The following is a 16554-nucleotide window of genomic DNA, read 5'->3' on the forward strand; positions in this document are numbered from 1 at the left end:
CAGGACCAACAGGCCACTAGCACCCCACCCCTTGCAGAAGGAGAACCACCCCACAAACGGTCCCTGCGTACCAGGCACAAGACAGAGAACATTGCCAAGACCCCTGCCATGAAATAGGACTCTCCTGATAGTCACCCTTCTGTCCCACTCAGTTACCCTGTCCACTTTCAACTGCCATTACTCCACTTCCTATGCCCCCTTGGGCAATACACCTGTGCTGCCAATAGACTGGACTCTACCATGGACATTCCTCCACCATCACCCCAGCCCATTGCTCAGCCCCCTCCACTTATTAGCACAGAAATAAACACCCTTGAATCACAAATCAATCTGGAGTCAGTCTGTACTTTCACAAATGTGTTATTGCAAACTTTCAGAATAATAGCAATGTCAATGTTCATTTCCACATACCAATGTTAGACAGTTGTTGGGCAGCAGTAAACATAGCAGAAGGCAGAAAGTGGTACACAGATCTGTAAAATGGAAAGCCAATGTGAACTGTCAGGGTCCCTACACAGAGGCAAAAAGGCATAATCATGCAATGTCCTACAGTAGTCTGATAATGAGAGGAGCTATGCCAGTCACTTACCTGTGTCTCACTGGAAGTACTTCATGATGATGTTGTTTCAGTTGTCTAGATCTTATTTTTCTGCCTCCTCTTCTTCACTGTCCACAGGCTCCACAGCTGCCACAAGACCAACATCAGGCCCATCCTCCTGCAGCAAAGGTACCTGGCGTCGCAAAGCCAGGTTGTGCAACATACAGCATGCCACGATGACCTGGCACACCTTCTTCGGTGAGTAGTATAGGGAGCCACCTGTCAGATGGAGGCACTGGAATATGGCCTTCAGGAGGCCAAAAGTACGCTCAATTATCCTCCTAGTCCGCCTATGTGCCTCATTGTAGAGTTCCTCTCCCCTTGTCTTGGGATTCCTAACTAGGGTAAATAGCCATGACAGGTTGGGGTAACCAGAGTCACCTGCAAATATAGAGGGACAACTGTGAGACATACAGCAACCATTGGGGACTCTCCCATAGCCAGACACCTATGTAATCTGTGTTGGGACCTTGGGCTCACCTATTAGCCACACCCGGTGCCTCTGGAGTTGCCCCATCACAAAAGGGATGCTGCTATTCCTCAAAATGTAAGCGTCATGCTCTGAGCCAGGATACTTGGCATTCACATGGGAGATGTACTGGTCTGCCAAACACACCATCTGCACATTCATAGAATGGTAGCTTTTGCGGTTTCTGTACACCTGTTCATTCCTGCGGGGGGGGTACAAATGCCACATGTGTACCATCAATGGCACCAATGATGTTGGGGATATGTCCCAGGGCATAGAAGTTACCTTTAACTGTGGGCAAATCCTCCACCTGGGGGAATACGATGTAGCTGTTTATGTGTTTCAGCAGAGCAGACAACACTCTGGACAACACGTTAGAGAACATTGATTGTGACATCCCTGATGCCATGGCCACTGTTGTTTGAAAGGAACTACTGACTAGGAAATGGAGTACAGACAGGACCTGCACTACAGGGGAGATTCCTGTGGGATGGTGGATAGCTGACATTAGGTCTGGCTCCAACTGGGCACACAATTCATGGATTGTGGCACGATCAAGTCTGTAGGTGATGATGATGTGTCTGTCTTCCATTGTCGACAGGTCCACCAGGGGTCTGTATACCAGAGGATGACCCAATCTCATCATCTGCCCTAGCGGACGTGACCTATGGAGGAGAAGGGTGAGCAGAGGGTCATAGACCACATAGCTTGCACAAGGCTGTTTAGAACAAATGTGATTTAATCTGTGTTTAGTGCTGTATGTCTGTATTTCTGCACAAAACTGCTGTGACGCAGTTAGTTGGCCTGCCGTGTGGCCACGTGAAAGGGCGTCTGCCTAACCTGTAAGGAGGGACAAGGGGAAATTAGGTAACTGCACTGGCGTTGTACACTGTCACAGTAGGCGGACGAAGACCGCGGCGCAATTCAGCATTGGTTATCATTGGGCCCTATGGGTTCCAGGAGCCAATGACGATGTACGCCGGCGGTGACGGTACTCACCGCCGCGGACGTGACTGCCATTTTCTATCTATTCACTCACTTGATACCTGACCTTCAACAGGAGAGGACCTACACAGCAAGTGCTGCTGTGACCTGAGTCTGGAAGCAACAATGGCTACAGTGTCTGGGGAAAGGACCCCTGCCTTAACTGCGGAGGAGTTGGAGAAACTGGTGGATGGGGTCCTCCCCCAGTACACGCAACCCTACGGTCCACCAGACAAACAGGTGAGTGCACTGTGAGCATGACGGATGAGACATGAATGTATGGAGTGGCATCGATGGAAGGTACAGGTGGGGGTGGGCAGAGGCCAGCATGTGAGGATGGTCAGTGTATGTGTTTGTGGGCCACGGTGGGTGGTTGTGGCCAATGAGTAAGAATAACTGGACCGGGGAGTAAAATCCATTCCTACTTCACATTTCCTCTATGTCAGTGCCCACCAGAAGAAGGGTATCTTCACCATCGCCAAGGAAGTGCGGACCCTGGGGGTCCACCATAGATGGAGCACCCAATGCCGCAAAAGATGGGAGGACCTGCGCCGCTGGACCAAGAAGACAGTGGAGGCCCAGCTGGGCATGGGCTCCCAACGTGGAAGGGGTGCCCGTCGCACCATAACCCCCCTGATGTACCAGATCCTGGCGGTGGCATATCCAGAGTTGGATGGGCGCTTGAGGGTATCACAGCAGCCACAAGGGGGTGAGTACTGTCTCATGCAGCTGACTGCGTGCTTTTTGAGGTTTCTGGGTGTGGGAAGAGGACTGTGGGTTCCTCTAGGGCAGAACAAGCGTGCCAGGGTAGATCCACTGTTAGGCAGGCTCAGTGCCAGTCCAACCCCAAAAGTCGTAGTGGCCCTCTACACCTAGTCATGCTCCTGTGGTTTCCAGGTGTGCATCAAATGGGTATAGACATAGTACACCATGGGCATGTGAATTTCCCCAGAACTGTTAGCGCATGGCCTAGTGCATAGGGCTGCTCCCTGTGTGTTGTGTCTGCCAACAGTGGTGTTGTTGCAGGCATTGACCATGTCTCTCCTCTGTCTTTTCCCCCATTTTTGTTTTGTCACTCTGTCCTTGTGTGCATTAGCATCATCTGGCGGAGGAGCAGTGGCACCGGTGCAGGAGGGAGCTGCAACCCACATGGCCCTGGAGGGTGAATGTACGGAGTCTGAAGGCACCAGTGGGACGGAGGGCGAGGGGAGCTCCACAACAGGGACAGGAGGAGACACCAGCGACAGCGACTCCTCCTCTGCTGGGAGCTCCCTTGCGGTAGCGGGCACCTCTGTGCCCACCACAACAACAGGTACAGCAGCCACCCCCGTACCAGCACTGTCCCCCCAGCAGCCCCTCATTGAGTTTCCCGTGCCCGCTCACCCAGAAGGGTGGGCATCTCCTTCACCCCAGGCACCTCAGGCCCTGCGCCAGTCAGCCCTGCTGCCCTCAGTGAGGAGGCTATTGACCTCCTGGGATCCCTCACTGTTGGGCAATCAATCATTTTGAATGCCATCCAGGATGTCGAGAGGCATTTGCAGCAAACAAATGCATACCTGGAGGGCATTCATTCTGGCGTGGCAGCCCAACAGAGAGCATTTCAGGCTCAGTGCCTCAGCACTGATGGCAGCCATTGTCCCTGTGACCAGCCTCCCCCCTCCAACTTCCACTACCCAGACCCAATCCCCCCTGCCTCAGCCTATGCCAAGCACACCTGCAAAAACAACAGATGATGGACGGAATGCAGAGCAATCAAACATTCACCCCCAGTCGCAGATCTGGGTTTAATCCATCAGTTTTTTTGCTTGCCATGCCATTCCAGTTTGGATCCAGACATATCCCAATCAGTCTTGACCCTGTTCCCCCTGGGAACAGTCCAGCCCGAACTGCCAGGCCAGGTCCTCCCTGGACTAGAAAAAAGCATCCTGAGACCGGTTTCAGGGTATCACCCTTCATCAGCCAGGCTAGCTTAAATCTGGTGACATAGCAAGCACGGGACCCACGTCTGGGCATACCCTTCCCACTTGGGGTGACAAATGCAAAAACAACAGATGATGGACGGAATGCACGGGACCCACGTCTGGGCATACCCTTCCCACTTGGGGTGACAAATGCAAAAACAACAGATGATGGACGGAATGCAGAGCAAATCAAACATTCACCCCCAGTCACAGATCTGGGTTTAATCCATCAGTTCTTTTGCTTGCATTGCCATTCCAGTTTGGACCCAGCCATATGCAAATCAGTCTTGACCCTGTTCCCCCTGGGAACAGTCCAGCCTGAACTGCCAGGCCAGGTCCTCCCTGGACCAGAAAAAAGCATCTTGAGACCGGTTTCAGGGCATCCCCTTCATCAGCCAAGCTAGCTTAAATCTGGTGGCATAGCAAGCACGCGACTCACGTCTGGGCATACCCTTCCCACTTGGGGCGACAAATGCAAAAACAACAGATGATGGACGGAATGCAGAGCAAATCAAACATTCAACCCCAGTCACAGATCTGGGTTTAAAACAACAGATGATGCACACCATCAGACCAGCATGCACACTCATCAACACACAAGAGTGGACATGGCAAGCATAAGCACCACACATCCCACAGGTACTCACACAAGCACCATACCCATGCAGACATGCCACCATCCTCTCCTCCATGTCCTCCTCCTCCCTCCCAGTCTCGCCTCCACTCACACCTGCATGCACTACATCCTCAGCCACTACCTCCATCACCAGCACGCCTGTCACCACACACCGCTCACGTGCAATCACCACCCCACCACCATTCACACATCCCCTGTGTCCTCTCCCAGTGTGTCTGTGAGCCCTCCTCCCAAAGTACACAAACGCCGGCAACAGCCTCCAGCCCATGCACCTTCACCCAAATTCAGTATACGTACACCTCCTACAACCACTACCTCTTCCTCCACTCCCAAACCCGCTCCATCTTTCCATCCCAGTGTGTCTAAAAAACTTGTCCTCGCTAACTTTGACCTCTTCCCTACACCTCCCCCCCGACCTTCCCCTAGGGCCAGGATGTCCAGATCCCAGCCCAGCACCTCAGCCACGAAATCCTCCAGCACTGTGGTCCCTGCAAGTCCTGTAACATCGCGGGCTGCACCCATCAGGGCTGCCAGTGAGCCACCTAATGAGGCCAAGGATCACCCTATTCCACCACCTGCCAAGGTGAAGAAGGGGACAACATGCCGAAAGGACAAGCCGCACCAACCAAGCAGCAAGGCCTCCTCCAAGACAAAAGAGGACAGTGCCAAGGTCCCAGCAGTGACTTCCAAGGTGGGGAAGGGACACAAGGCTAAAGGGAAATCAGCTCAGGGCACGGAACCTCAGGGTGAGGGACTGGAGACACCCCTTCTGCAGGTCAGAACAGCAACCTGTACTACGGTGGACACCGACGCAATCACTGCCACCTGCACTGCCACCTGCACCGCCACCTGCACCGCCACCTGCACGGCTACCTGCACGTCTGCTACCTCTGATCCAGTCCCCAGCATCATCCCCAGTGGGCAGCCGTCCGAGGCTGCAGGAGACGGCCTGGTGTCTCCCTCCACAGGTGATGACACATGCACCACCGCCAGCATGTCCGCCACTGACACCGGCGCAACCACTGCCACCTGCCCCGCGACTTACTCAGACTGTGCCACCACAGCCGACATGAACATCATCCCCAGTGGGCAGTCGTCCGAGGCTGCAGGAGACGTCCGGGACCCTGCACAGCATACATGAGGCACCACAACCAGCACTGGCAGGACCAGCAGTTGGCAGGCTGAGTCGCCACAGGGTGGAGTGTGTCTCTGCCTCCATGGAGTATCATGCTACCTGTTCCCAGGAAATCTTGTGGCTCTGACACCCAGGTGCGGGAATGGGAACTGCCACACTCCATGTGAAGCACTCTGGGCACTAAGCCCCCTCCAGAACCAGTGGAGAAAAGCATACACTACCCTAGTCCTTGGTAGGATGAAGAACTCTGTGCACTAAGCCCCCTCCAGAACCAGTGGAGAAAAGCATCCACTCACCCAGTCCTTGGCAGGATGAAGCACTCTGGGCACTAAGCCCCCTCCAGACCCAGTGGAGAAAAGCATCCACTACCCCAGTCCTAGGCAGGATGAAGCACTCTGGGCACCAAGCCCTCTCCAGAACCAGTGGAGAAAAGCATCCACTCACCCAGTCCTTGGCAGGATGAAGCACTCTGGGCACCAAGCCCCCTCCAGAACCAGTAAAGAAAAGCATCCACTACCCCAGTCCTTGGCAGGGTGAAGCACTCTGGGCACTAAGCCCCCTCCAGAACCAGTAGAGAAAAGGATCCACTAGAGAGACTGTGGCTTTGCACTCCCCAGGACCAAGCAGTGGGCAAACCACCCACTTGAGAGACTTGTGAGACTGCGGCCTTGCACTCCCCAGGACCAAACAGTGGGAAAACCACCCACTTGAGAGACTTGTGAGACTGTGGCTTTGCACTCCCCAGGACCAAACAGTGGGCAAACCACCCACTTGAGAGACTTGTGAGACTGTGGCTTTGCACTCCCCAGGACCAAACAGTGGACATAAAGCCCCCTAGTGGAGAAGTGGCGTCGTCCCTTCATCCGGCTGAGGTGCCCCCCCTCCCCTTCCCCCTGAGGTGCCTGTTTTTTTTTTACCTGATGCCACAGCAGTGTTCTCTCCATTTAGAGGCAGGTATCGTGTGGGCTTCGCCCATGTATTTTGGGACCACTGGTCCACGGACAATGAATGGAACACTATCCGGACTTGTGTAGTTGCTGTACATATTTGTGTATACTGATCTGTTACAGACCTGTTTCCATATCTGAATTTTAGATGATTACACTTGTTACAATCATTTCCTTTTGTCCTTGCGTTCTTCCTGAGAGTTACGGGATGTATATGTAATGTTGCGGCATGTGTTTGTGTGTATGGAGTTGTGGGTGGGGGTGTTGCGTGTTGTTGTGTGTGTGTCACTCTCTTTTTCCTCCCCACCTCCCCTGTGTGCTAAGTGCAGTACTCACAGTGGTCGTCGCCGCCGTCTTTGCTGCTCCTGGTAGAAGAGGAGGTAAACCAACATTGGTAGCACCAGTAACTCGGGCTCCATGGCGTCCTGGTTCCTCGTTGGGTGTCGAAAGGTGAGTGGTTTCTGTTCCAAGTCCTATTTCTGCCATGCTTTGGATGGCGTTGGTACCACCCTGGAAAAGCTAGCGGATTGGTTTTTGCATTTTTTATGGTGATCCCACAGTTCAATGATAGTCATAACGCAACTAATAATGCAATACAACTACCCATTCAGATATAAATGTGGAATAACATGGATAAATGGTGTTCCTGCTTGTTATTCTGCATTTTTGGTGCACAATCTTCAATGGCGTTTTGTTGGTTATATTAGGTATGGATTTTCCATGTGGGGAAAGTAGAATTACATTATCATCTATTATAGTATCACTGTTGTATAAATAAAATTGGTGTGCTGAATGCACAGAAAATCTAATTGACCCCCATTGCGTTTAAAAGAAAAACGTATTATTTTTTTACATGGAACTAGATTGAATTCACTTATTTCAAGGATTTATCTGCTGTAACCTGCATAACTTGGATCCACCATAGGACTTGTCAATCAGAATGAGTTCTTAACAAAAGAACCTTGCCTCTGGACTTTGTATAGAATTTGAGATAATTTCCCAATCTAGAGCGATTGGAAGAGTCAGTAAACCAAATGATGAAGCATTACTTGCTTGGTAATCCTATAGATGGCAGTGTAATATTTTCCAGTGCGTTGCCTTCACTCAAATTAATGCACATTCTCCTTTACGAAAATTGCTGCTAAGCCAGAGACCACGACATCCAATGGATCACTGGTAAGTGCAACAGACCACATATGGCAGTGGATTAGAAGTTGGAAATAAGAACAGATATATGTTGCTGTTCTAACACGCTAATGATGTCCTAAGGGCACAAGGGTCTCAATTCATGAAAAAAATTATGCGGTGGCATTGAGTGAGGGGTTTGCGACTGGGCTAAAATGTAGGAATAAAGGAAGGTGGGTTGACTGAAATAGGAGTGGGAATGATAGCTTTGGGGCCACCAGGTCAGTAGTCTGCAATGGTGGTTTCCCGTCTTGAGCCTTTCCGCTGTAAAGGTCAGTCTGTCAGAAGCTGCTGAGAGATGCAAAAAATGTTGTTATTGAAGCAATTTTTTCTAGCCAGAATATTATGTTTTCTGACGAGATATTTCAGTATAGGCTCTAGTTTGATAGTTTTGTGTGTTAATATTTGGATTGTTCCTGGGTGTTGGGCTATAACGCTGTATTAAATTAATGTAATGCCTTCAAGATTTTGACAGTAATGTCTTGAATATTGACAGGACAGCTGGTACTCAGATCTTCACTAAGCGTGACTCAGATTCTGTATGTGCACTGGTAGTAGCATTTGTTTTGTACTAAACTGCATTCATCAAAACGTTTACATATGGGGGGTAGCTGACAATTTCCAACAATACTCTAATCGAGGGGCTGTAACATGAACGTTTTTAGTGTCCATGAGCAGATTCCTATTGGTTTAATGCACAATTTACGTCTTTGTTATGAGTTCGCTGGAATTTGCTGTGGATATACAGGGGCCGAAATTAGGTTAACTGGCTGGTATCTTCCATTACAAACGCCAGACATTACGAGTATTTCCTCAAAATGCGGAATAACTGGTCAGATCCAGATTTTCTAAGTAGTTTTTCACCATTTAAGCGAAAAAAAGGTTGACAGTCTCTGCCTGGTCTGAGCCGACAGAAAATGTCTGCTGGTAGGGAGTGGAAGTGACAAATAGGGGGCAGGGGCGATGAGCATGCTTGTGCATGGGGGGTATTACCGGCTCCCCAGGACTGCAGCATGCAGTGGCAGGGGGTGTGGAATGCTGTTTGCAGCAAAACCAGCCTCTGCCCCTGCAGCCTCTCTGAGGTGCTCGTAGTCTCCAGGCCTATAATTATGTGGAAATTTCACATCCGATAATAATCAAAGGACCTGGAATACTTATAATTTTGAATTGCGTTATTTTACTCGGAATTACCACTGCGGTGAGATAGTGCAATGTTGAATGAGAGCTACAGTATTTAACCTGCAGGAAGTGCAGATCGAAAATATCAATAGGTAACCACTGCTCTATGTTTCTGAACTTTCCTCTGTGGTTCTCGAGCATTAACCCATAGATTTACCAAACAAATATACGTGCTATTAAGGACACAGTGTTGGCCACAATAGAGCATACATTTCTTCTCCACCTGAGCACGGGTGCAGAACGTGTTCAAGATGTGACTGAGTCTGCACGTTGCCTCTTTGTTTTCCCTTTACACGTGCTCATTCCTTCTTAGCTTTTCTTCTAACCTCTAGGTATGTATTCTGCAGGCAAGTGCCTCCAAAATATGTCTTCAAGCCACTGTTTGAATACTATCCCAGATCAAATCATATTATTTTTCAGACAATTAATTTAGTGAGGCTTATAAACGACAATCACAGTTTAAATAATAAAACAGCATTTGAAAGCCAAAATGGACAAGCAAATAAATTTGCCGCACCATATGAAAATCACTAAACCAAGATGTCATAGTTTCTGCTTCCAGGCATCACAATCTGTCTAACCCCCGCCCATGCGTTTCCGCTTTATCTATGCTTAGTCCTTAACACCTTCTAAACCTTATTTACACATTCTACACTCGCACATTTTTTAGCATTTGGCAGGTAAAGGTGCACATTTTACAATTGTAAGCTTCGAAATGACATTCCGGGACAATGTGTTTTGTAATCACAGATACCTAGCATTTCCCTATTGCCTTCTGGTTTGAATGCACTGACAAAGTCGTATCTGCAGTGGCTATAATCACGGTTAAAGAATTTATTGAAAGTGTTTAGGCATTGTAAATGTGGACTTTTCAAAGGCAGTCCTTTCAAAATAAATTTAGGGCATTTACGCAGCTAATCCCTATTCCAGGCCACCTTGTGAATTTGCATGGCTTGTCCATGCAGACATGAAACACATCAATATCAAGTTTATTTCTTTACACGCGCTGGAAGTCCTTATTTGTCCTATGCATAATTTTATTTAATACTTTGTTGCAGTGCGAATTGGTCTAGCTTTTACTACCCTCACGATATGACTGACATCTTACCTTCGATTTTTGTAAATGAATACTAATACGTTCACTTTCAATGGCAACTCAGATATGTCTTCGAGCCACCATAACTAAAGAGCCTCTCTGAACAGTCACAGTTTTCTAAACAATTATTTGTTGTAGCAAGTCACAGCAAGAACCGCTAAGTAGAGTATCTGCAGTCAGCAGTGAAAGTTTAGACTGCCCTGTATTGTACATACATCTCACTTGTGAACAAGGAGTGAGTGTTGACAAAAGAAGAGGCTGCACAAGAAAAAATGTAGTTGGATTGACTGTTTATTTGCAGCGGAGTAACCCGTCCGCTTACCTCTAAATCAGGCCCTATGTCTCTTTCAAACAAAATGCTGGAAGACAAGGATCTCCTTCTCTTAGACTTCACGTCACCTTTTGAATCCCCCACTTCGCACCACACTGCCCTCGCATACTGACACATCAGTAACCCACTTGTCTCACCTCACAATACTCCAGATTCCCTTACTCTGGCCCCACAACCTGCCTCCCCAACCACACTAATTCATCGTACTGCACAAACCTACTTCCTCTCCACACATCCTCCTGGACCCCACCTCATGCATCATACACTAGATACTTAACATCCAGCCTCTCAGACATTCCCTCACCACACCACAGGCCCAACCACAACACCCACTACAACTTCTAATCATGTTTCTCCTCTACGACCTCACTACTATCACACTAACCAAACATGCCTTCAAACATCAACACCCCGAGAACACCATATAACAATGTCCAACTCCCCCATACACTGACCTCATCTTCAACACAATCTCATACACCAACCAAGGCATCTCACCTCCCAGCACTTCACAACACAAAGCAGAACACTTCAACGATTGACAATGACCACAAAAAGGGGCTTGCATTCAGACCGCACCATCTACCCCCTGAACAACAGGTAATGGGAACCCTGACTAGCAACACACTGTGAAAGAATCCCTCCATATCCCTCTCTACATACCTCTCATTAGCAATTCCTCCATAACCCATTGAACACTCTCCATATGTACGACAGGTTCAGCTAATGTGCACATCATGCATAGACAACACAAAAGAATGATGGACGGAGTGCTGACAATGCAAACACTCTCCCCCAGTCACAGATCTGGGTTTAATCCATCGTTTTTTTGCTGCCCATGCCATTCCAGTTTGGACCCAGCCATATGCAAATCAGTCTTGACCCTGTTCCCCATGGGAACAGTCCAGCCCAAACTGCCAGGCCAGGTCTTCCCTGGACTGGAAACAAGCATCCTGGGACCGGTTTCGGGGTTTCACCCCTCATCAGCCAGGCTAGCTTGAATCCAGTGGCATGGGAAGCACGGGACCCACGTCTGGGCATACCCTTCCCACTTAGGGGGACATTAACAACACAAAAGAATGATGGACGGAGTGCTGACAATGCAAACACTCTCCCCCAGTCACAGATCTGGGTTTAATCCATCGTTTTTTTGCTGCCCATGCCATTCCAGTTTGGACCCAGCCATATGCAAATCAGTCTTGACCCTGTTCCCCATGGGAACAGTCCAGCCCGAACTGCCAGGCCAGGTCTTCCCTGGACTGGAAACAAGCATCCTGGGACCGGTTTCGGGGTTTCACCCCTCATCAGACAGGCTAGCTTGAATCCAGTGGCATGGGAAGCACGTGACCCACGTCTGGGCATACCCTTCCCACTTAGGGCTACATTAACAACACAAAAGAATGATGGACGGAGTGCTGACAATGCAAACACTCTCCCCCAGTCACAGATCTGGGTTTAATCCATCGTTTTTTTGCTGCCCATGCCATTCCAGTTTGGACCCAGCCATATGCAAATCAGTCTTGACCCTGTTCCCCATGGGAACAGTCCAGCCCGAACTGCCAGGCCAGGTCTTCCCTGGACTGGAAACAAGCATCCTGGGACCGGTTTCGGGGTTTCACCCCTCATCAGCCAGGCGAGCTTGAATCCAGTGGCATGGGAAGCACGGGACCCACATCTGGGCATACCCTTCCCACTTAGGGTGACATTAACAACACAAAAGAATGATGGACGGAGAGCTGACAATGCAAACACTCTCCCCAGTCACAGATCTGGGTTTAATCACATCATGCATAGAACATGCTGGCACTCTACCCTACTTCCTTCGGCACTCATCCCAGCACACTCTACCAAACTCCCCTAATGAGCTACCCTACCCCACTACACCACACAGCTTCCCTATCCCACCTAGCCTTAACTATTGGCCCACTGCTATACATAGCTCCATTATCCTACTTAACATCAGCAATTGACCAACTTTTCCCATTCAACCCACCCTATGGTGCTACAACTCTCCCTCCACCCCACCACAAGACAGATTCACAATACATTGGTGGCATATTTCTCCGCAACAGCCCCCTTCAACTCTCCTCTCCGGATACTCTGTCTGCCCTGCATTACTACATTAGATCTGTGCTCTCCATGCACACAATAATACTTATCACTTCTCTTTCCCCACTGCAGAAAAACTCTACAATGCATGTGCAACACACCCTCATCAACCCCAATTCTACCCACAACTTATATAGCTCAAAGACCCCAAACAACTGTTACAACTTGCTTGGGGTCACTTCACCAGCCAATGAACATGACAGTATTTTGTGATAGGATCACCTGGCCCCCTAAGACAGACAACAGACTCCCCCATAAAGAAATAACTGCCCTTCTCCCCTCATGCAACTCACATCACCAACTACCAGCTACCAAAGAGAATTAGGATAATAGATAACATCAGACACATCCAGAACAGCTACTACGAACAAAGAAAGGATCCACCACTCTGCCACAACATCCTGACCCAATTATTCATTAACACTTACATTGTGCCTCCAGCTCCATACGTCAGTGTATGCTTCACAATTGCAGATCAGCAGCAAAACATCACACCACTAAAATAGTCACATTAATCATATTGTATGAAATAGACACTGCCTTTCTAACTGAAACAAGACTAAAAGACATCTCCTCTCCCCTGCAAGACATTCTAGCCTAACAAAATCTTTCAATCACACACCAGAACCAGAAAATCAGAATGGGCAGTGTAGTAGCAGTCATTCATAGAAACTTGCTTTTAATCACCACCTTCCAGACAGAGAAATATTCCACATATGAACACTAAGAAGTCAAAAGATCAGGAGTTACAAACTCAACAAATTTTCATATCAACCACCACCCCCCAGGGAACAATCATCTCATCACACACCAATCGCTACCTTCCAGCAACAGCACAACTAAGACGCTTCCTGGAATCCAGTTTCTTGACACACTACTGCAAAGAATCAACCCACATGAAGGGAGCCACCCCTGGTCGAATCATCACCAAAGAGAACTCTCCAGACATAGACTGCTCTCTATTCGTAGAATGGTTTTTCTACCTCAACCTGCAACGCTTAACAGTCAAGGGTCAAACACTGACCGAAATGATGTGCTAGGAACCTAAAACAAGTTGACACAGATGACAGAACAACCACACTCTCCTCTCGGCCACTCCCACTCACTAACTCCTGTACAGTTGAAGAAATAACAACATACTACAACAAACCATGACTGATATACTAAACCAAGTGGCACCCCTTCAAATTCAAGAAACAGATAAACATTCCATTCTCCATTTGGTTCAGCAACGTTCTCAGTGAGAAGAGGAGAAAACTCAGACTAATGAAAGAAGATATAGAAGTGATGTTACTACCTTTCAATTTACTACTATGTTCTGTAAGAAACAGTTTTAAGAAAAATATCCTCAGTGCACAAATTTCATTCATCCCCTCACAACTTTTCAAAGCAAAAAAACTACTGCACAAACTACTGAGCATCAATACGCAACAAACAGCACCTACCAGTTCAATAACTACAAACCCCACTACGTAGAGCTGTGAAGCCTTCTTAGACTTTGTTGCCAAAAAGATAGCAAAGTTCAATATTGATACAGCCAAGATCCCTTCACCAGAGCCCATGCCTCCCAACCAACCCTCCCAGAGAATCCCACTGGAGCAAAAGCTCACACACCCACCACCAACCAGAAACTTCTAGGAATGATTTTGGGTCCTTACTGAAATGGATCTAACAGGATGTGTGTGTCATTAATCAGATTATCAGGTAAGTAAGAAGTCTGTGGATCATGCTATTCACAGTTTAAGTTATGTGAGTGATGGCAACAGACTAGCAATCTGACAATCAGAGTATAAAGCAGCAGTGTTAGTACCAAATGTGCAGGCACTACTTGGCATGGTCTCTCAATGGAAAACATGATTACAGGTTTGTGAAATTGAGAAGATGAGTGCCTCACAACTCAGCATAATTTTTATAAACCCTAACCAGCTTTGTCTAATTTTTTGTTTACAAATGGTGAAGGAAAAGGAATCCTTTTGACAGCTGAAAAGTTCCCATTGGTGCTCAGGACTGTGAGCAGGGTGCAGGTGCTGCTCGCCAGTACCCATTTCTGTTTGCCCACTACTCCTAATAGGCTACAGATATAATAAAACATTCCTTTTGGACTCTAGCTTCTAATTCCTGAAATCTTATATCCAGCCTTTTCTCAGTGGAACATCTGGCTGTAGGTATTCAACATCGGGTTGTAATGCTACACGAGTGATAGCCAGCTGTTAGACAAATTGCAAGCATTCCTCCATCACCTTTTTGTGTGTTTGATGTACACCCTAAATGGCAAGAATATGCCCGTACATGGTTGTCATGCTCACTGTGCCACTGAAACCAAACTATACCCAACTGATGAGCCCTAATTAGGGCAGAACTGGTCTTGGGTTGCTTGTGTTTTGGTTCAGGAAGGACCTGGCTTGGCAATTTGGGTTTGAGTTTTCCTATTAGAGCAGGGTTAAGACTGATTGCGCATGGCAAGATCCAAACTGAAATGTCAAGATAAGCAGAAGCATGATGGTTTGGGATGCTAACTTGAGTAACTGGCAGTGCGTAGACAAATTGCAAGCATTCCTCTCTTCACCTTTTTGTGTTTTTTTGTGTTTGTTTTCATCAGACTACCATAAGAAGACTGATGCCCTTCCTTGACATTCAGTTGGCCAACATTGAAAGTCTACCTGTAGTAGTGTAGGTTGTGATTTGGAGGATGTAGCTAGGGTGCAGGATCAGCATTTTGCCAACCACTTTCATGCCACAGAAACAAATAATTGATGAATTGCTTTCCTGCCGAATAAAAAAATAATTGATCATATTGATGATGCAGTGTTTGTCCTCAGCAAGGAAAGAGGCAGAGTAGTCATTGTTATTATCCCCAGCACCTATCTCAGCCAGTCCTGTTTTTTCCAACTTGCTTCACTTTGCACAGCACAAAAATGAAGTTCTGTGACACTGACTGAAGTGAAGTAGGTCAGAATAATAGTTACTATGTGCCCTTAAATGGCTGTGCATGGAAACATACCTTACTTGACTGGCAATGGAGTGCTCCTTAGGAAACTTAGGAGAGCTTGTCCCACAATCCTTTCTTCATTTTTCCAATGTGGTTATGTTCACATTGTTGGAGGAGTTGGTCACACAATATCCTCAGACACTCCCCAACTAAGTTCCACACAATGGAAGAGTTGGATTTAGAGTAGTGAGTATGCCAAAGGTACATGAAAGACACAAGGAGGTGACAGTAAAGGTTGTCCTGACACCTACACGGTACCAGTTAGGACTTTAAGTGGAGCAAAGACACGAAGAGATAGCCAAAGCATAGCTCAGGCTAATTTTCAGTTTTTGTAGGGCTGTCATGTAGGTAGCAGGCAGATGATCAAAGTAGTAGTGAGCCACAGTTTTCTGAACCCACCTCTATTTACATAGGATATACATGTGGCATTCTGAGTATGAAAATGTAGTGGGACACACACGTCACACAACCCTGGACTTCCCTGATTTCTAGTTTTCAGAGATGCTTGGCTTTAGTAGGTTTCCGTGGGTGGTGGCCAAGCCTGGGTCCAAATTCCACAGCTATCCACATGGCCAAAATGGATCAGTTTTACCATCAAAAACGTGTTGTCTCTATTATATTTTTGGAGTTTATTGTGTTGCAGGAGCTAGTCCAGGCCACACAAGTGGGGTACTGGTTTTATTTAAAGAAGTATAGGAATTTGTGGATACCCCCGGTTTCCAGAACTTTCTGTCACAGAAATATGATGAAAATGCATGGTTTAAGCCAAAGCATGGGGGTGGCAGAGCTTTCTGGTAAGAAAACACAACCTGAACTCCACTAGGTGTATTGGGCGAATAAACATTCAATAGACTGCTGGTTAACGATAAGACATATGATAACAAAACATTTAAAATACCTTATTTTATATGTGTAATGCAAATGTGGTGGTTTT

Source organism: Pleurodeles waltl, chromosome 7 (genome assembly GCF_031143425.1).
Source record: "Pleurodeles waltl isolate 20211129_DDA chromosome 7, aPleWal1.hap1.20221129, whole genome shotgun sequence".
In the NCBI taxonomy this organism is placed as follows: Eukaryota; Metazoa; Chordata; class Amphibia; order Caudata; family Salamandridae; genus Pleurodeles; species Pleurodeles waltl.